General features: G+C 47.6%; 1 pseudogene; it reads left to right on the top strand.

Annotated features, from left to right (window-relative positions):
• Positions 1–1,503: 1,503 nt before the first annotated feature.
• Positions 1,504–3,472, top strand: LOC126535710 (uncharacterized; annotated as a pseudogene).
• Positions 3,473–16,320: the final 12,848 nt, after the last annotated feature.

Genomic DNA, 16,320 nt, shown 5'->3' on the forward strand with positions numbered 1-16,320 from the left:
GACAAAATGGGGAGCACCGATATCGGTCGGTAATTTGATAAATTATTTCTATCACCTCCTTTAAATATAGCTCTTACTCGTGCTATCTTAAGTTTATGTGGGAAAACACCGGTTGTTAGCATGAGATTAATAATGTGAGCAATTGTCCCCGAAACAAAGCGAGATATTTGTTTTAATTCTAATTTTAACGTGCATCCTGGTGAACAAGGCATACACCGCAGTACCGGTCGATCTCGACTTGGAGATTGAACAGGAATACACCATGGTCAAGGTCCTGCCACTTAAGTGCCATTACCCGTCAATACATATTCTTAATATTTACTGCCCCCCGCCAGCGCGTAAATTTCAACGAAATCTTCTACCGCGCGCTCAAATCGGCTAACAAGGAACCTCTCGTGATTGTTGGGGACTTCAACGCTCCCAGCCTTCATTGGGGATACCGCTTTGAGAAGGCCAGAGGACGCAAACTGGCGGAAATATCCACACTTCGTCTCACGCTGCACACGGATCCGGCATGGCCCACACGCGTGGGCAATTCGGTAACGCGTGACACATGCCCTGACCTATCTCTCGCTAAGAACGCTAAAGATGCCGCCTGGGAGAACCTGGGGGACTGTCTTGGTAGCGATCACTGCCTTCTCCGGATCGCTCTTCTGGCGAAGGCGGCTCGCAAACAGTGGGGCAAGGCCAAATTGACCGATTGGCATAAGTTCAGAATGCAGGAGGTGCTCTTTTGCAGCGGCTACGCTGAGTGGGCAAAGCAATTACACACAATACAGCAACAACACGTTACGACAGTTCAGACTTCCGAAGACATCCCCGCAGTGGACAATCACCTGATGCACCTGTGGGAGGCGCGCCGAAGCCTTACGAAACGGTGGAAGAAGCAAAAGCTGAATCGGAAGCTTAACGCTCGCATTACCGAACTCACGGAGCAAGCCGCAGCGTATGCTGCCCAGATCACGGACTCAAATTGGATGGAAAAGTGCAATTTCGCAGCCCGTCAGATGAGCTCGAGAGGGACGTGGCCTCTTTCGCAGCCTCATTGACCCCACTCAGACGAGAGGAGAGACGCAACGACAACTTTTGCGGGCTTTGCACGGGTACCAAGGCACGACAGCTCAACTCGCGGACACGATATGCGACAGGTATCTCTGTCGCACAGAAGACCCGATTGGGCCCGAGTACGAGTACGCGGGCAAGCCTAATCCAGATCTTGATGCCCCTTTTACATTCCACGACCTTAGGGCGGCTTTAGCTAAGATGCGCAGAGGTACGGCTCCGGGCCGCGATTGCATAACAGTGAAACTATTGGCGAATCTTCCAGACTCGGCCTGCCTTCACTTGCTAAAGTACATTAATCAGATCTGGGACGGGCGTCCACTCCCTCCTGATTGGAAGACCTCCTTGGTCACTTTCATTCCTAAGCCAGGCAAGACCGTAAATACCGACAACCTAAGGCCCATCTCACTGACTTCGTGTTCGGGCAAACTTATGGAGAAGATGGTTCGGGATCGCCTCTCTCCGTACATGGAGGCTAAGAGCCTCTTTGCAGACACTATGTTTGGTTTCCGCCCGCATATGTCCGCACAGGACGTCCTCCTCCAACTACATCGTGACATAATACGACCCACGGCCATGCGCCACAACGACAAGGCCATCCTTGCCCTCGATCTTAGGGGGGCCTTTGACAACGTTCGTCACGGCAGCATCCTGGCAAACCTGAGCACGTCAGATTTCCCCTCGAAGCGCCAGGCCCTCCTTAAGATCGAGGATGAGGAATATGGCCTATACACCATGGGCACACGGGGCACTCCCCAAGGAGGGGTCTTGTCGCCACTCTTTTTCAACATTGCCATGATGCAGCTTCCACAACAATTGGCCCGGGTGGAAGGCATCCAACACGCACTTTACGCGGATGACATAACAATTTGGACTACCGAAGGGAGCGTTGGGGAAATGGAGGACTGCCTCCAGCGGGCCGTCTCCATCGTCGATAGCTAAGCTATACACTGTGGTCTCCAATGCGCTCCTGCGAAATCGGAACTTCTTCACATCAGAACCAATCCCAAAGACAACACGAGTTTGCGTCTCTTTCTGATGGGAGGTCCTATTAGAGAGGTCGAGGAGATCCGGATCCTGGGTATGTTCATCCATCACAGACAGCCCGGAATCCACTATCGAAAAACTCAAACGCGTAGGCGAACAGGTCGGACGTATGATCCACCGTGTTTCCAACAAACGTGGCGGGTTGCGGGGCAGGGACGCGCTTCGGCTCGCCCATGCCTTCGTAACCAGCAGGATCCTACACTCCGTACCCTGCCTTCGAACTACAAAGAAACACGGTGAACGCATCGACGCCATCATAAGGAAGGTTACAAAGCGAGCTTTGGACCTCCCGGTGGCTACCTGCAACGCTAAGTTGTTGGCTCTAGGTATGCTCAACTCCTACCAGGAGTTGGAGGCCCACCTTGTGAACCAATACACGCGACTCTCGCGGACGGTGTCCGGGCGCCACCTGCTAGACCGCTTGCACATACAACACGAGTGCATTCCAGAGGAGACATGCAGGTTTCCGGAGCTCTGGCGTCACAAGCTCTGGGTTCCTCCACTCCCGCGCGACATGGACACGCAGACACATGAAGGCAGACGAAAGGCGCGCGCTCGGGCTCTCGAACACCAATATGGATTAAAGCAGGGTGGATACTACGTTGATGTGGCAGGGCCGTCGGCCACCGGATTCTACACGGCTGCCGTAGTTCACCAGGACCAACGAGTTAACGGACTTTCCTACCGCGCATTCAACTCCGCGCAGGTCGAGGAGGTTGCTATAGCACTTGCCACCTCGGACCCGAATTCGAAGGTAATCATCACAGATTCGCGCAGAGCCTGTGAGCACAACCTGGCGGGCAAGGTAGTATCATCTTTAGCCTACCGCATTTTAAAGCGAGCCGTGAGGGAAGCGGACCCCTCACCCAAACGCATTATTTGGAGTCCGGGCCACCAGGGCCTTAGAGGTAACGAGGCTGCGGACGCGGCCGCCCGAGCGCTTACCCACCGGGCACCTTAACCAGACTCTTCCGGCTCAGAGATTAGACAACCGCTCCTGTGGTTCAGGGAAATTCTGGCAGACTATTGCGAACGTCATCGGCTTTTCCCGGTCCCTGCTAAGGGCCTGAGTAAGGCCGATGAACGAACCCTGCGGCGCCTGCAGACAAACACCCTGCTGTGTCCTGCAATAGCAAAACATTTTGACCCAAAAGTTGATGGGCGATGCCCTCACTGTGGGGAAGTCTCCGATAACTTTCACATGGTGTGGGCATGTCAGATGAATCCGTCCCTTCCCCCCAACCCTTCCCTCACTAGAGAGGCATGGGAGGCAGTCCTACTCAATTGCTCGGCGCTGGGGTCTCAAAGGGCTCTAGTCCAACGGGCGCGGGTGGCAGCTTCGTCCAGTGGGATCCCAGACTAAGGACTCCACCTATGTAAAGGGCCATTTTTGGCCTGCAAACTCTCAATCTGTTGAATAAACGTTTTTCATCATCTTCATCATTTGCAGACATCTCAGACCCGCGGCTAAGCATTCCGAGCATCGGCGAAGAGGACTTTGCGGCCAGGATTTGCGCGCGGAATCCTCGGACACGTGGTTAAGCCTTTCAGCACTCGGTGGTTCGGAATTCGCGAGCAAGCACATGGCATACGCTATAGGCGGAGCGTTTTCATGTTTCCCGACCAGCTTTCCGAACCTGACACACACACACACACACACACACACACACACACACACACACACACACACACACACACACACACACACACACACACACACACACACGCACGCACGCACGCACGCACGCACACGCACACGCACACGCACACGCACACACACACACACACACACACATTTATTTATTTATTTATTGTACCTTCAAGGCCCGAAGGCGTTACAGAAGGGAGTGGAACTAAATATACAGCATGTGCAGATAACAGGGTATAATAATAACAAGAAAAAAATGAGAAAGTGCGGATTAACAAAAGTATTCTTCAATAGTAGTTCTAAAAGCAGATGTATCGGTTATGTTAATAATTGAGGCCGGCAGATGATTCCATTCATTGGTAGTTTTAGGAATAAATGAATAAAAAAATAGGTTCGTGCGACAGTGTGGAACGCCCAATTTATGCCGATGGTCAGTACGAGATGATATACATGCAGGTTCGGACAAAAGTTCACATTTTAATTCCGGATTGTAATAATAAATTTTGTGCAGCAGTGATAAGCGTGCTAACTTCCTACGGGATGAGAGGAGAGGGAGGTTTAAAGTAGCCTTCATAGATGTTACGCTTGATGTCCGAGAATAGTTAGTAAGAATGAACCGCGCGCAACGATTTTGTATAGATTCTATGGCATTTGTTAAGTAATCCAAGCCAGGGTCCCATACAGAAGAGGCATATTCAAGCTTAGGACGTATTAGTGTTTTGTATAGAAGTAGCTTTAAGTTAGCGGGTGCCATAGAGAAATTGCGACGGAGGTAACCAAGCGTACGGTTAGCATTGTTAGTTATGTGGTTTATGTGTGTTTGCCAGGAAAGATTAGATGTTATGTGGACGCCTAAGTATTTATAGGAACTGACTTCTTCGAGTACAGAGTTCTTCAAGTGATAGTCGGATAGGTTAGACGAAGCATTATTGCGGGAAATCCTCATTAGTTTGCACTTTTGGCTGTTAAGTCGCATTTTCCAAGTGTCGCACCAGTTAGTTACCTTGTCTAGATCAGATTGTAGCGTTAAAGTGTCAGAATTTGATGATATTACTCTGTAAATTACACAATCGTCGGCAAATAACCTTATGGAGGACGCTACACAGTTAGGCAAATCATTAATATAAATGAGAAAAAGTAAAGGTCCGAGAACGGAATCTTGCGGCACCCCGGAACTGACAGGACAACGTGAAGAGTCAAAATTGTTAGCTGAGACAAATTGTGTTCTATTGGATAAGAAGTGTTCAATCCATGTGATAATGTTACGGTCAATGTTAAGTGTATTTAATTTTAGACAAAGTAATTGGTGAGAGACGAGATCAAATGCTTTAGAAAAGTCTAAGAAGATGGTGTCAATGCGAAATCCATTATCCAACGCGGCACAGATGTCATGTGTAAATGAAATAAGTTGGGTATCACAGGAAAATGATTTACGGAACCCATGCTGACGAGATGAAAAAAATGAATTTGTTTCTAGGAAGTTGATGAGATTAGAGTATATTATATGCTCTAGAATTTTGCATGGCACACTAGTTAGAGAAACTTGCCTGTAATTTAAAGGTGAATGCACGTCACCAGACTTAAATAATGGAATCACCTTGCCGACTTTAAAGTCCTTTGGTAGTGAGCACGACAGAATAGATTGCGAAAAAATGTTGCACAAAATTATGGATGAGTACACTTCAGTATTTTTCAAAAATTTAGAGTTAATATCGTCTATTCCTGACGATGACGAAATCTTTAACTTACGAATTAAGTTCACGACACCATCGTAATCAATTAACAAGGGCTCCATCGGAGGAAACTTCATCTTAACAATTTCAGGTAGAGAGGCACAGGGCAACACGTTATTCAAAAATGATTTAGAAAACACTTCATTGAGTACAGAACAACATTCTTCTTGTGGAACAACAGCACCATTTACATCAGTTAACGATATTGTGTTACACTCGGAACCCTTCACAGTTTTCCAAAATTCTTTAGTATTTTCAGTCAGCAGAGATGGAAGTGTATTGTAAAAGAAAACGCGTTTAGCTTCTTTGACTGCGTTTTTAAACAGTGAAGCAACCTGCTGATACGCACGCCAGCTATCAATTGTGTTCCGTTTTTTAGTTTGGCGAAACAGCCGCTTCTTCCTGTTCAAGATACGTTTTAGGGATGCATTAAACCACGCTGCTCGATGGTTACATCGGACAACTCGGAGGGGTATGTATTTTTGTACTAATTCATTAACTTTATTTTTAAAGAGCGACCAGTTCTGTTCAACGCTCCGAGTGTAAAAGTCCGGCATATATTCTTCTACAAAAGCTTCAAGTTGTGTGTTCATTGATGCGTAATCGGCTTTACTGTAGTCTCGAATGTATTTTTGTTTGCTATTGTGACGGTTGACATTTTCTTTCAGCTGGAAATGAATAAAAGAATGATCACTAAGCCCTGGCAAAATACTTAAAGAATTGACAAGATCCGGAGCCGTAGTGAAAACCAAGTCAAGGATGTTAGCACTGGTTGCTGTAGTTCGAGTAGGTTGAGTAATCAGCTGAGTAAGATGGAAATCAAAACACAAATCGAGAAATGCCTTGTTATCACTGGATGAGTCGGATACAGTTGGCACAGGATAGGACCAGTTTATGTTGGGGTAATTGAAATCCCCCATTAGGAAAATGGGTGAGTGTGGAAACCTTGTTACGATGGTATTAAGCAGGTCATGAAGTTCAGCGCAAAGCGTAGAGGAAGCGCTCGGTGGCCTATAACATGCGCAAAAAATAACATCACGGTGGTTTATTCTAATTCCTGCACAAACTGCTTCTAAACCGGAAGAAAGAGGAATGTGAAACGAATTGAGCCTGTCGGCCACTGCGATAAGCACGCCACCACCTAATCTAGTACCACGGTCACACCGATAGATACAATATTGTTGTTGGCATTCGAATACTTCTTTGTTCGATATTCTTGACGATAGCCAGGTCTCTGTCAAAGTGACAATGTCGGCAGTGCATGTATCGATTAAGGAAGATATGTCATCACGTTTATTTACAACACTACGAATGTTAGAAAAGAGCAGATTAATATCAGGTGCAAGGCGGTGTGTGTTCGAGTTTAGCTATGCCGGAGGTGTGTCATGCGCAGAAGATCGAACAGCGGCTTGAGAAAGATGCAAGGATGATTCATCAGCCTCGATTCCGGACTCGATCTCACAGAGACTGTTAGTAGATGGGTGGTACATATAAGCCTTCTTTTTGATTATCAATTTATTGTAGCGTACTGAAAATTGTTCACCGCTAGCTTTTCCAAACTCGATTAGTTTTTTGCGCGCTGTGCGGGTAGAAATGCAAAAATCTTCACTTACAGTGATACCTGTCGTTCTCATTTGGGATTTCGAGGAAAATATTTCGCTTTTTGTTTTAAAACTAGTGAACTTAGTTATTATCGGACGGCATTTATTTGGCGAAAACTTTCCCAGTCTGTGGGCACGAGATATGGCCTCATTCGACAGTTCCATGTTGAGCACTGAAGAAATTATGTCCCGCACTTTTTTTTCAGAAGCAGCCCACGTTTCTGTCCGGTCATCAGCGACGCCATAAAATATCAAGTTATCGCGCCTTGACCGATCTTCGAATTCATCGAAACGACTGTAAATGGCGGCCGTCTCCCTACCCACAGCCTCAGTCATTGCTCGGGCAACTTCCACCTCGGCACAGCTTTCAGTTGCTTCTAATTTTTCTTCAACAGCTGTCAACCTGTCATTTAAATCTGTTATTTGCTTTTCCAGATTCATCTGAATTTCCTTTACTGTATAAAGTTCTGAGAGCACCTCGGCATGATTTTTGTCTATTTTAGCAGTAAGTGTCTTCATCAAAGAAAGAAGTTCGTTAGAAGTTTTGCTAGGGTCCTCCTTCGGAGGTCCGGGATTCATTTCGACATCACCCCCCAAAAGCAAAAGTTTCATGACATAAGCACAGTCACAAACAATGCTAAACATGGTGTGTGGGCATGGAAAGAGCAGCAAGCTAGTATTGCTAGAGCGTTTACAATGCAAAGGAGGGCCAGAACTGACCTGCATCGAGAAGCAAAGATAGATTTGGAACGCCCGAATCGTAGCCGCTCTTTCCTGCCCACTGAAGACGAACGATGAGAGCCCGGTCTTTAAAGGCAGTTGATCCGATTATGTCAGGGACGATGGCGATCCCGGATCCATGGGAAAAGACGTGACGGTCCAAGCGTTGTCATTCGATGTGGCCGGGCAACATTGTTCTGGCTGCAGCATTGGGCTGCGCAGGGGTAAGCGGCACCAAATGTCTGATGACGCATCAGGCTGTGGTTGTGGCTCGCCGGGGACGCACATCGATACCATCTGCATCGAGAAGCAAAGATAGATTTGGAACGCCCGCATCGTAGCCGCTCTTTCCTGCCCACTCAATATATATATATATATATATATATATATATATATATATATTGTGACGCAGCAGTTGTCACGACGTTTATTCCGCGTCACAGATGCGGCGAACCGACCACACCCACAGCACGGATCACACTCGAGAGCCAGCCCCACAAGTGATGATGAAGAAGGACCCCATATGAACCCCACATGATGATTATCATGTACAGATGACAAAGAATAGCTTATAAATTCCCACACTAATGTCTCCTCGCGCGAGAGCGGCCATCCTGGCCGCAATTCAAAGGGGCGGCAAACGCCTCGTGAAAGGCTTCATACGGGAAACGTGGACAATCTCAGCGGCGCGGCAGCGGCGGTCATTTGGAACAATAACTGGTAGCACGCGATAGTTAACCGGAGAAGTCTGCCCCAAGACTCTGTAGGGGCCGATGAACCGAAGCTGAAACTTGTCACACAAGCCAGGAGTACGAACTGGTGTCCGGAGTAGCACTTCCTCGCCAGGGCGGAAGCACACGATGCGATGAGAGGCGTCGTAATGCTGCTTGCGGTCCGGTTGCCGTGCTTCGGTGTTGATGCGAGTGAGCTGGCGACAACGCAAGATGCGTGACACATATTCTTCACAGGAGGATGGACATTGATGGACAGTTGGCGCGAAGAAAGAGACGTCAAGACAGGAAGAGGGCGAACGACCATAGACAAGGTAGAATGGCGAGTAACCGCTCGTGCGTTGAACGGCGGTATTATATGCAAAAGTCACGAATGGCAAAATTGCGTCCCAGTCTCTGTGATCCGGTTCGATGTACATGGCTAGCATGTCTGACAGCGTGCAATGAAATCGCTCTGTGAGGCCGTTGGTTTGCGGATGGTAACTTGAGGTAGTGGTGGGTGGTTCCGGAGCCTTTGAGTACTTCGTCTAGTAGCTGCGAGAGGAATGCTTTTCCACGGTCGCTCAGAAGGACGTGAGGAGCACCGTGGCTCAGTATTAAGGATTGAAGTATGAATGCAGCAACTTCAGAGGCTGAGGCAGAACTAACACAAGTTGTTTCGGCGTAGCGTGTCAAGTGATCAACGGCTGTCACAATTGCGACTCTCACCGGTAAACGATGGATTAATCCATCGTTTACCGGTGAGAGTCACAGGAAGAGGACCATACAGGTCAATGCCAACGACCTCAAATGATTGCGACGGACAAGGAACCGGTTGCAGTTGTCCGCTTGGAGCTGATGTAGGGCGCAGGAAGCGATATACCTCGCTACACTAGCGGACAATCCAGGCCAGTAGAAGCGACCTTTGATGCGGTCATAGGTTTTCTGGAAACCAAGGTGACCAGCAGTCATGTCGTCGTGAGAAGCCTGCAGGTCATGAGCACGTAGAGAGCGTGGCAGGACAGGAACCCAGCGTTGACCGTCAGGGTGATAGACATGATGGTATAGCATAGAGAAAGAAAAAGACTATATAGGACGCGGTTGTCAATCTTAAATTGCGTCGGCTGTCGACGAAGGCGGGCGTTAGGCGGGCGCGAAGCTCCTTGAAGGTGGTCTATGATGAGCCGACAGTAAGAGTCGGCAAGTTGATGAGATTGGAAGGATTTGTTGTCGTGTGGAGGCACCTCGTCGACAGTGGCCAACAAGAAAGCATGTGAGGAGGGATCGTGCGAAAGCTTGTCACGGATGGTAGTTTGAGGTCCATTGCATGGTGTCGTAGGAAGCGGACAGTGAGAAAGCGCGTCTGCATCCTGGTGTTTTTTTCCGCACTTGTAGGTAATAGTAAAGTCGTATTCTTGCAGACGAAGAATCCAACGACCAAGTCGCCCAGACAAGTTCTTCAGCGTTGAAAGCCAGCATAATGCATGATGGTCTGTAACGATCGTAAAATGGCGATCGTGAAGACAAGGTCGAAACTTCAGCACAGACCAAATGATAGCTAGGCATTCCTGCTCCGTAATGGTGTAATTCTTTTCGGCGTTTGTCAGAACGCGACTTGCGTATGCGACGACCCTCTCACCTAAAGTGTCGTCTCGCTGTAGGAGAATGCCATCAATGCCGTGACCACTAGCATCCGTATGCAGGAGGGTAGGAGCAGCTTCATCAAAATGGCGTAGTACTGGTTCAGATGTGAGAGCGCACTTCAGATGGTCGAACGCAGATTCACATTCGGGAGACCACACAAAGGGAACAGTAGAACCCAGTAATTTGTGCAGAGGTGCCGCTATTGAGGCGAAGCCTCGTATGAATCGGCGAAAATAGGAAGCGATGCCTAAGAAACTACGCAAATCTTTGGTGTTTTCGGGACGAGGGAAGCGCTGAACTGCCGAAACCTTGTCAGGATCAGGACGAATGCCATTTTTGCACACAATGTGACCTAGTACCTTGATCGTGTTGCTCGCAAAATGACATTTCTTGGTGTTTAGCTGAAGTCCAGCGTTGGCAAGGCACGTGAGAACTTCATCCAGACGTTGCAGCTGCTGAGAGAAGGTTGACGAAAAAACAATATCGTCCAGGTAGCATAAGCAAGTCTTCCACTTCAGGCCGCGAAGAATGGTGTCAACCATGCGCTCGAACGTTGCGGGCGCATTGCAGAGGCCGAATGGCATGACATTAAACTCGTAGAGCCCATCTGGTGTTGAAAACGCTGTTTTCTCTTTATCATCCTCATGCATAGGTATCTGCCAGTAGCCGGAACGCAGATCGATGCTGGAGAAGTACTCGGCACCCTGCAGGGAATCCAAGGCATCGTCTATTCGCGGCATAGGGTATACATCCTTGCGTGTGATCTTGTTAAGCGCTCGGTAGTTGAGACAAAATCGAACAGAGCCGTCTTTTTTTCGAACCAAAACAACGGGGGAAGACCAAGGGCTAGCAGAGGGGCGTATTATGTTCCGCTGAAGCATGTCGGTGACGTTCTCGTCAATGACTTTCCTCTCGGCTAGCGATACGTGATATGGTCTACGGCGCACGATGGATGTACCATCTGTATGTATCCGATGCGTCGTAATCGAAGTCTTTCCCAGTGAAGCTGAATGCGCGTCACACGAAGCTTAATGTTTTTGGAGAAAAGCAAGCAATTGTGACTGCGAAGGAACTGATGGCAGCTGCTAGAGCTGAAGGAGATGCAGCCCGTCCGGTACAAGGAACTTCAGAGGAAGCTGGTTTAACGCAGACAACATATATAGACTCCGATTCAGCGGCGCAAGCCAATGTAGTGCCTTTAGGGATGAGAATCTTTTCGGATGTCGGATTTGTAGCGTAGAGAAGTGCAGAGCCATGACCAAACCGCACTAGCCCTGATGCAAAGGCTATCCCTCTTGCGAGACAGCGTGCAGATGCTAATACGAGCACGTCGCCGCAGTCAATGACGTCAGACGTGATGGTAACGATGCTTTGATGGCGAGGAGGTAGCACGGTATCTTCTCCAGCAAGCAAGTGAAGTGGTGCGTATACCCGCCGCGGTTGCTCAGTGGTTATGGTGTTAGGCTGCTGAGCACAATGTCGCGGGATTGAATCCCGGCCACGGCGGCCGCATTTCGATGGGGGCGAAATGCGAAAACACCCGTGTACTTAGATTTAGGTGCACGTTAAAGAACCCCAGGTGGTCGAAATTTCCGGAGTCCTCCACTACGGCGTGCCTCATAATCAGAAAGTGGTTTTGGCACGTAAAACCCCATAATGTGTAAGTGGTGCGTCATCTGCATGAAGTGAATAGGTCGTGTCGGTCATGTGGAGAACGCGTTGCCCGCAGCAGATATTGGCGGAGGCCGTAGAAAGAAAATCCCGTCCCAATATGAGCTGCTGGGCACACGAACTTGGCACTGCAAATTGTACGTAATGCAGATGTTCCTCGATGGAAATACGAGCAGTGCACATGGCGATAGGTCGAATGGCGGCCCCTTGAGCAGCGAGTAGCGTAGGTCCATCATAGGGGGTCGTAACTTTCCGAAGTCGCGAACACAATTCACGGTGAATAACTGAAACACTAGCACCACATCTATCAAAGCTTCCACTTGTACACCTTCTACTACAACCAATATCATATTGCACGGACGCGATGGAGGAATTTCTGTCCTGTCGTTCGATGCAACTTTTCCTCCAAAAGCTGCATAATTCAGGTTTCCGGACGACGCTCGGCGAATTGAGAAGCAGGTCTCAGTGGGGACGTAGAGCGGCGAAGGGGTGACGGCGAGTGGCGTCTCGCAGGACGGTAAGCCGTCTCGGATGCTACAGTAGGCGATGGAGAGCGTCCGCGCGGTGGACCATAAGGACGGCGTTGGTCATGGAAGCTCCCTAGACGTTGGAAAGTAGCTCCGGGCGGAAAGTCATCCCGTTCGTATACGTCATATCCGCTACGCTCGTCTTGCTGGCGCTTGCGGCAAAAGCGCGCTATGTGGCCACGATAGCCGCAGTAGTAGCAGATGGGACGAGGAGGACGCCACTGCGGATAGCTGGTTTGGGTAGGTGCGCTGGTAGTCATGGAAGCGATGTGAGCCGGTGTTGGCTTTGGAGGCATCGGTGGGACGATGACTGGAGTAGCTGCGGCTACTTGTGGGTACGTTGGTGGGGCCTTAGGGGTTAGAGGGTCCGTGTACGCTGCACCAGCCATGGATGTCAATTCCTCCTTGATGACGTCTCGCAGATTGGTATCGGAGGCATGAGAAGGCATATATAGGCCCTGCGGCTAAACCAAGATACTGTAGCTCTTATCGAATTATTGCGCGTATCATATTGCTCGTAACGTAGGGTCGTCGGCCGTAGTGTTTGCAGTGGTGTCTGGCTTCAACCGTACTGATTCGAGTTCGTCAAGGCGCTGGCAAGTAGCGACGATATCAGCGACGGTAGCGGGGTTCTGGATGCCTAAAGCATTGAAAGCAATAGCTCCGATGCCTTTGAGGATGTGGCGAACACTGTCTGATTCGGTCATGGCCGTGTTCACGCGTCGACAAAGAGCAAGCACATCCTCGATGTACGACGTATAAGATTCACCGGGTTGTTGCTTGTGAGTGTCGAGCGTCTTTTTTGCGAGGGCGGAACGAACAGCCGGTGTGCCGAAGATTTGGCGGAGTTGCTGTTTGAAAGCGCCTCAGTTCGTGAAATCAACCTCATGGTTGAAAAACCAAGTCTTTGCTACTCCTGTCAGATAAAAGGTGACGTGACGTAGTTTTGACGCATAGTCCCAACGGTTAGCCGAACTCACTCGGTCATAGTCGTATAGCCAATCCTCGACGTCTTCACCGCGAACTCCAGGAAACAGATGGGGATCACGCTGGTGCCCAGTGACAACCCAATACGGAGAGGCTGGGGTAGCCGAGGCCGAGATGGTGGAAGTAGAAGTGCCTGTTGGCTCGTCCTGCAACATGCTGGCGGACAGCTGGCACAATCGGCGACCCGATCGAAGCTCCAGGAGGTTGAGCGGGGAGTCAGAAGATGGAGGACTAAAGAGCGCACTCCACCACTTGTGACGCAGCAGTTGTCACGACGTTTATTCCGCGTCACAGATGCGGCGAACCAACCACGCCCGAAGCACGGATCACACTCGAGAGCCAGCCCCACAAGCGATTATGAAGACGAACCCCATATGAACCCCACATGATCATGATCAGTACAGATGACAAAGAATAGCTTATAAATTCCCACAATATATATATATATATGTATACATATATATATATATATATATATATATATATATATATATATATATATATATATATATATATATATATTGTCATATTCTGATGAAGGCCGGACCCCGGCCGACACGTCAATAAACCGCTTCATACGCGCGTCTGCTTCACTGTGAATATTTACCCGGACCCAGAACGGCTTTTTTTCTGGTATATATATATATATATATATATATATATATATATATATATATATATATATATATATATATATATATATATATATATATATATATATATATATATATATATATATATATATTCAGTCATCAGCATGTTTACCCACCGCAGGGCAAAGGCCTCTCCCATACTCCTCCAACTACCCCGGTCATGTACAAATTGTGACCATGTTGTCCCTGCAAAGTTCTTAATCTCATCGTCCCACCTAACTTTCTGCCGCCCCCGGCTACACTTCCCTTCCCTTGGAATCCAGTCCGTAACCATTAATGACCATCGGATATCTTCCCTCCTCATTACATGTCCTGCCCATGCCCATTTCTTTTTCTCGATTTCAACTAAGATGTCATTAACTCGCGTTTGTTCCCTCACCCTATCTGCTCTTTTTTTATCCCTCAACGTTACACCCATCATTCTTCTTTCCATAGCTCGTTGCGTCGTCCTCAATTTAAGTAGAACCCTTTTCGTAAGCCTCCAGGTTTCTGCCCCGTACGTGAATGCTGGTAAGACGCAGCTGTTATACACTTTTCTATTGAGGGATAATGGCAACGTGATGTTCATGAACTGAGAATGCCTGCCGAATGCACCCCAGCCAATTCTTATTCGTCTGTTTATTTCAGTTTCATGATCCGGATACGCGGACACTACCTGTCCTAAGTAGATGTATTCCCTTACCACTTCCAGTGCGTCGCTACCTATCGCAAACTGCTGTTCTCTTCCGAGACTGTTAAACATTACTTTAGTTTTTTGCAGATTCATTTTTCACCCAACCTTCTGCTTTGCCTCTCCAGGTCAGTGAGTATGCATTGCAATTGGTCCTCTGAGTTTCTAATCAAGGCAATATCATCAGCGATTCGCAAGTTACTAAGGTACTCTCCAATAACTCTTATCCCTAATTCTTCCCAATGCAGGTCTCTGAATACCTCCTGTAAACACGCTGTGATTAGCATTGGAGAGATCGTATCTCCCTGCCTGACTCCTTTCTTTATTGGGATTTTGTTGCTTTCTTTATGGAGGACTACGGTGGCTGTGGAGCCGCTATAGATATCTTTTAGTATTTTTACATACGGCTCGTCTACACCCTGATTCCGTAATGCCTCCATGACTGCTGAGGTTTTGACAGAATCAAACGCTTTCTCGTAATCAATGAAAGCTATATATAAAGGTTGGTTATATTCCGCACATTTCTCTATCACCTGATTGATAATGTGAATATGGTCTATTGTTGAGTAGCCTTTACAGAATGATGCATGGTTCTTCGGTTGACAGATGTCTAAGGTGTTCCTGATTCTACTTCCAATTATCTTAGTAAATCTTTTGTAGGCAACGGACAGTAAGCTGATCGGTCTATAATTTTTCAAGTCTTTGGCGTCCCCTTTCTTATGGGTTAGGTTCCGGTACGCTCGAAGTCATGAGGCATTGCGTATGCAGGGTGGCCAGGTATTCTAGAACAATCTGCCCATCATCCTTCAACAAATCTGCTGTTACCTGAATCTCCCCAGCTGCCTTCCCCCTTTGCATATCTCCCAAGGCTTTCTTTACTTCTTCCGGCGTTACTTGTGGGATTTCAAATTCCTCTAGACTAATCTCGCTTCCATTATCGTCGTGGGTGCCATGGGTACTGTATAAATCTCTGTAGAACTCCTCAGCCACTTGAACTATCTGATCCATATTAGTAATGATATTGCCGGCTTTGTCTCTTAACTTTTATATACATATATATATATATATATATATATATATATATATATATATATATATATATATATATATATATATATATATATATATATATTGCACTTGAAGAAATTTCGTGTGACCTCGAAGAATTGAGCGCTGAAGTGACGCCGTTATATCAGTATATATACAAGACCTCATAGCAGGAGACAGTTCAATTTCACAGCCTGAGCCCTCCCGGTGGTGTAATTTTCACTCGCGTAATTGTTCGTGTGTAATCGCTAATACCGCTTTGCCTTTACGGTGAAACTGCAGTCTCTCTGTCTCTCTTTGTTTTTATTTTTCTGTGAGTCCGACTATAAGCGTTGGTGCGCATGACTGCTGTTTATTTTGATTTCGAGTGAATCCAGCTTGGCCTCATTTCGGTTACTGAGTGAATTATACAGTGTGCCCCGACTATCATGAGCAAGGACTTAAAAAAAGGAACAGTTTCGTTGCTCGAAGAAAACCTAGTGCACATTGCTTCCAGTACAGTGGAGTACCTGCCAGTAATTCTTTTGTTACTGAGATTAAATTCGGTAATTGCAATTAATTATCTAACTCGAGAAGTACTATCTTAATTTTCAAAGTGTC

This window comes from Dermacentor andersoni, chromosome 7, assembly GCF_023375885.2.
Source record: "Dermacentor andersoni chromosome 7, qqDerAnde1_hic_scaffold, whole genome shotgun sequence".
In the NCBI taxonomy this organism is placed as follows: Eukaryota; Metazoa; Arthropoda; class Arachnida; order Ixodida; family Ixodidae; genus Dermacentor; species Dermacentor andersoni.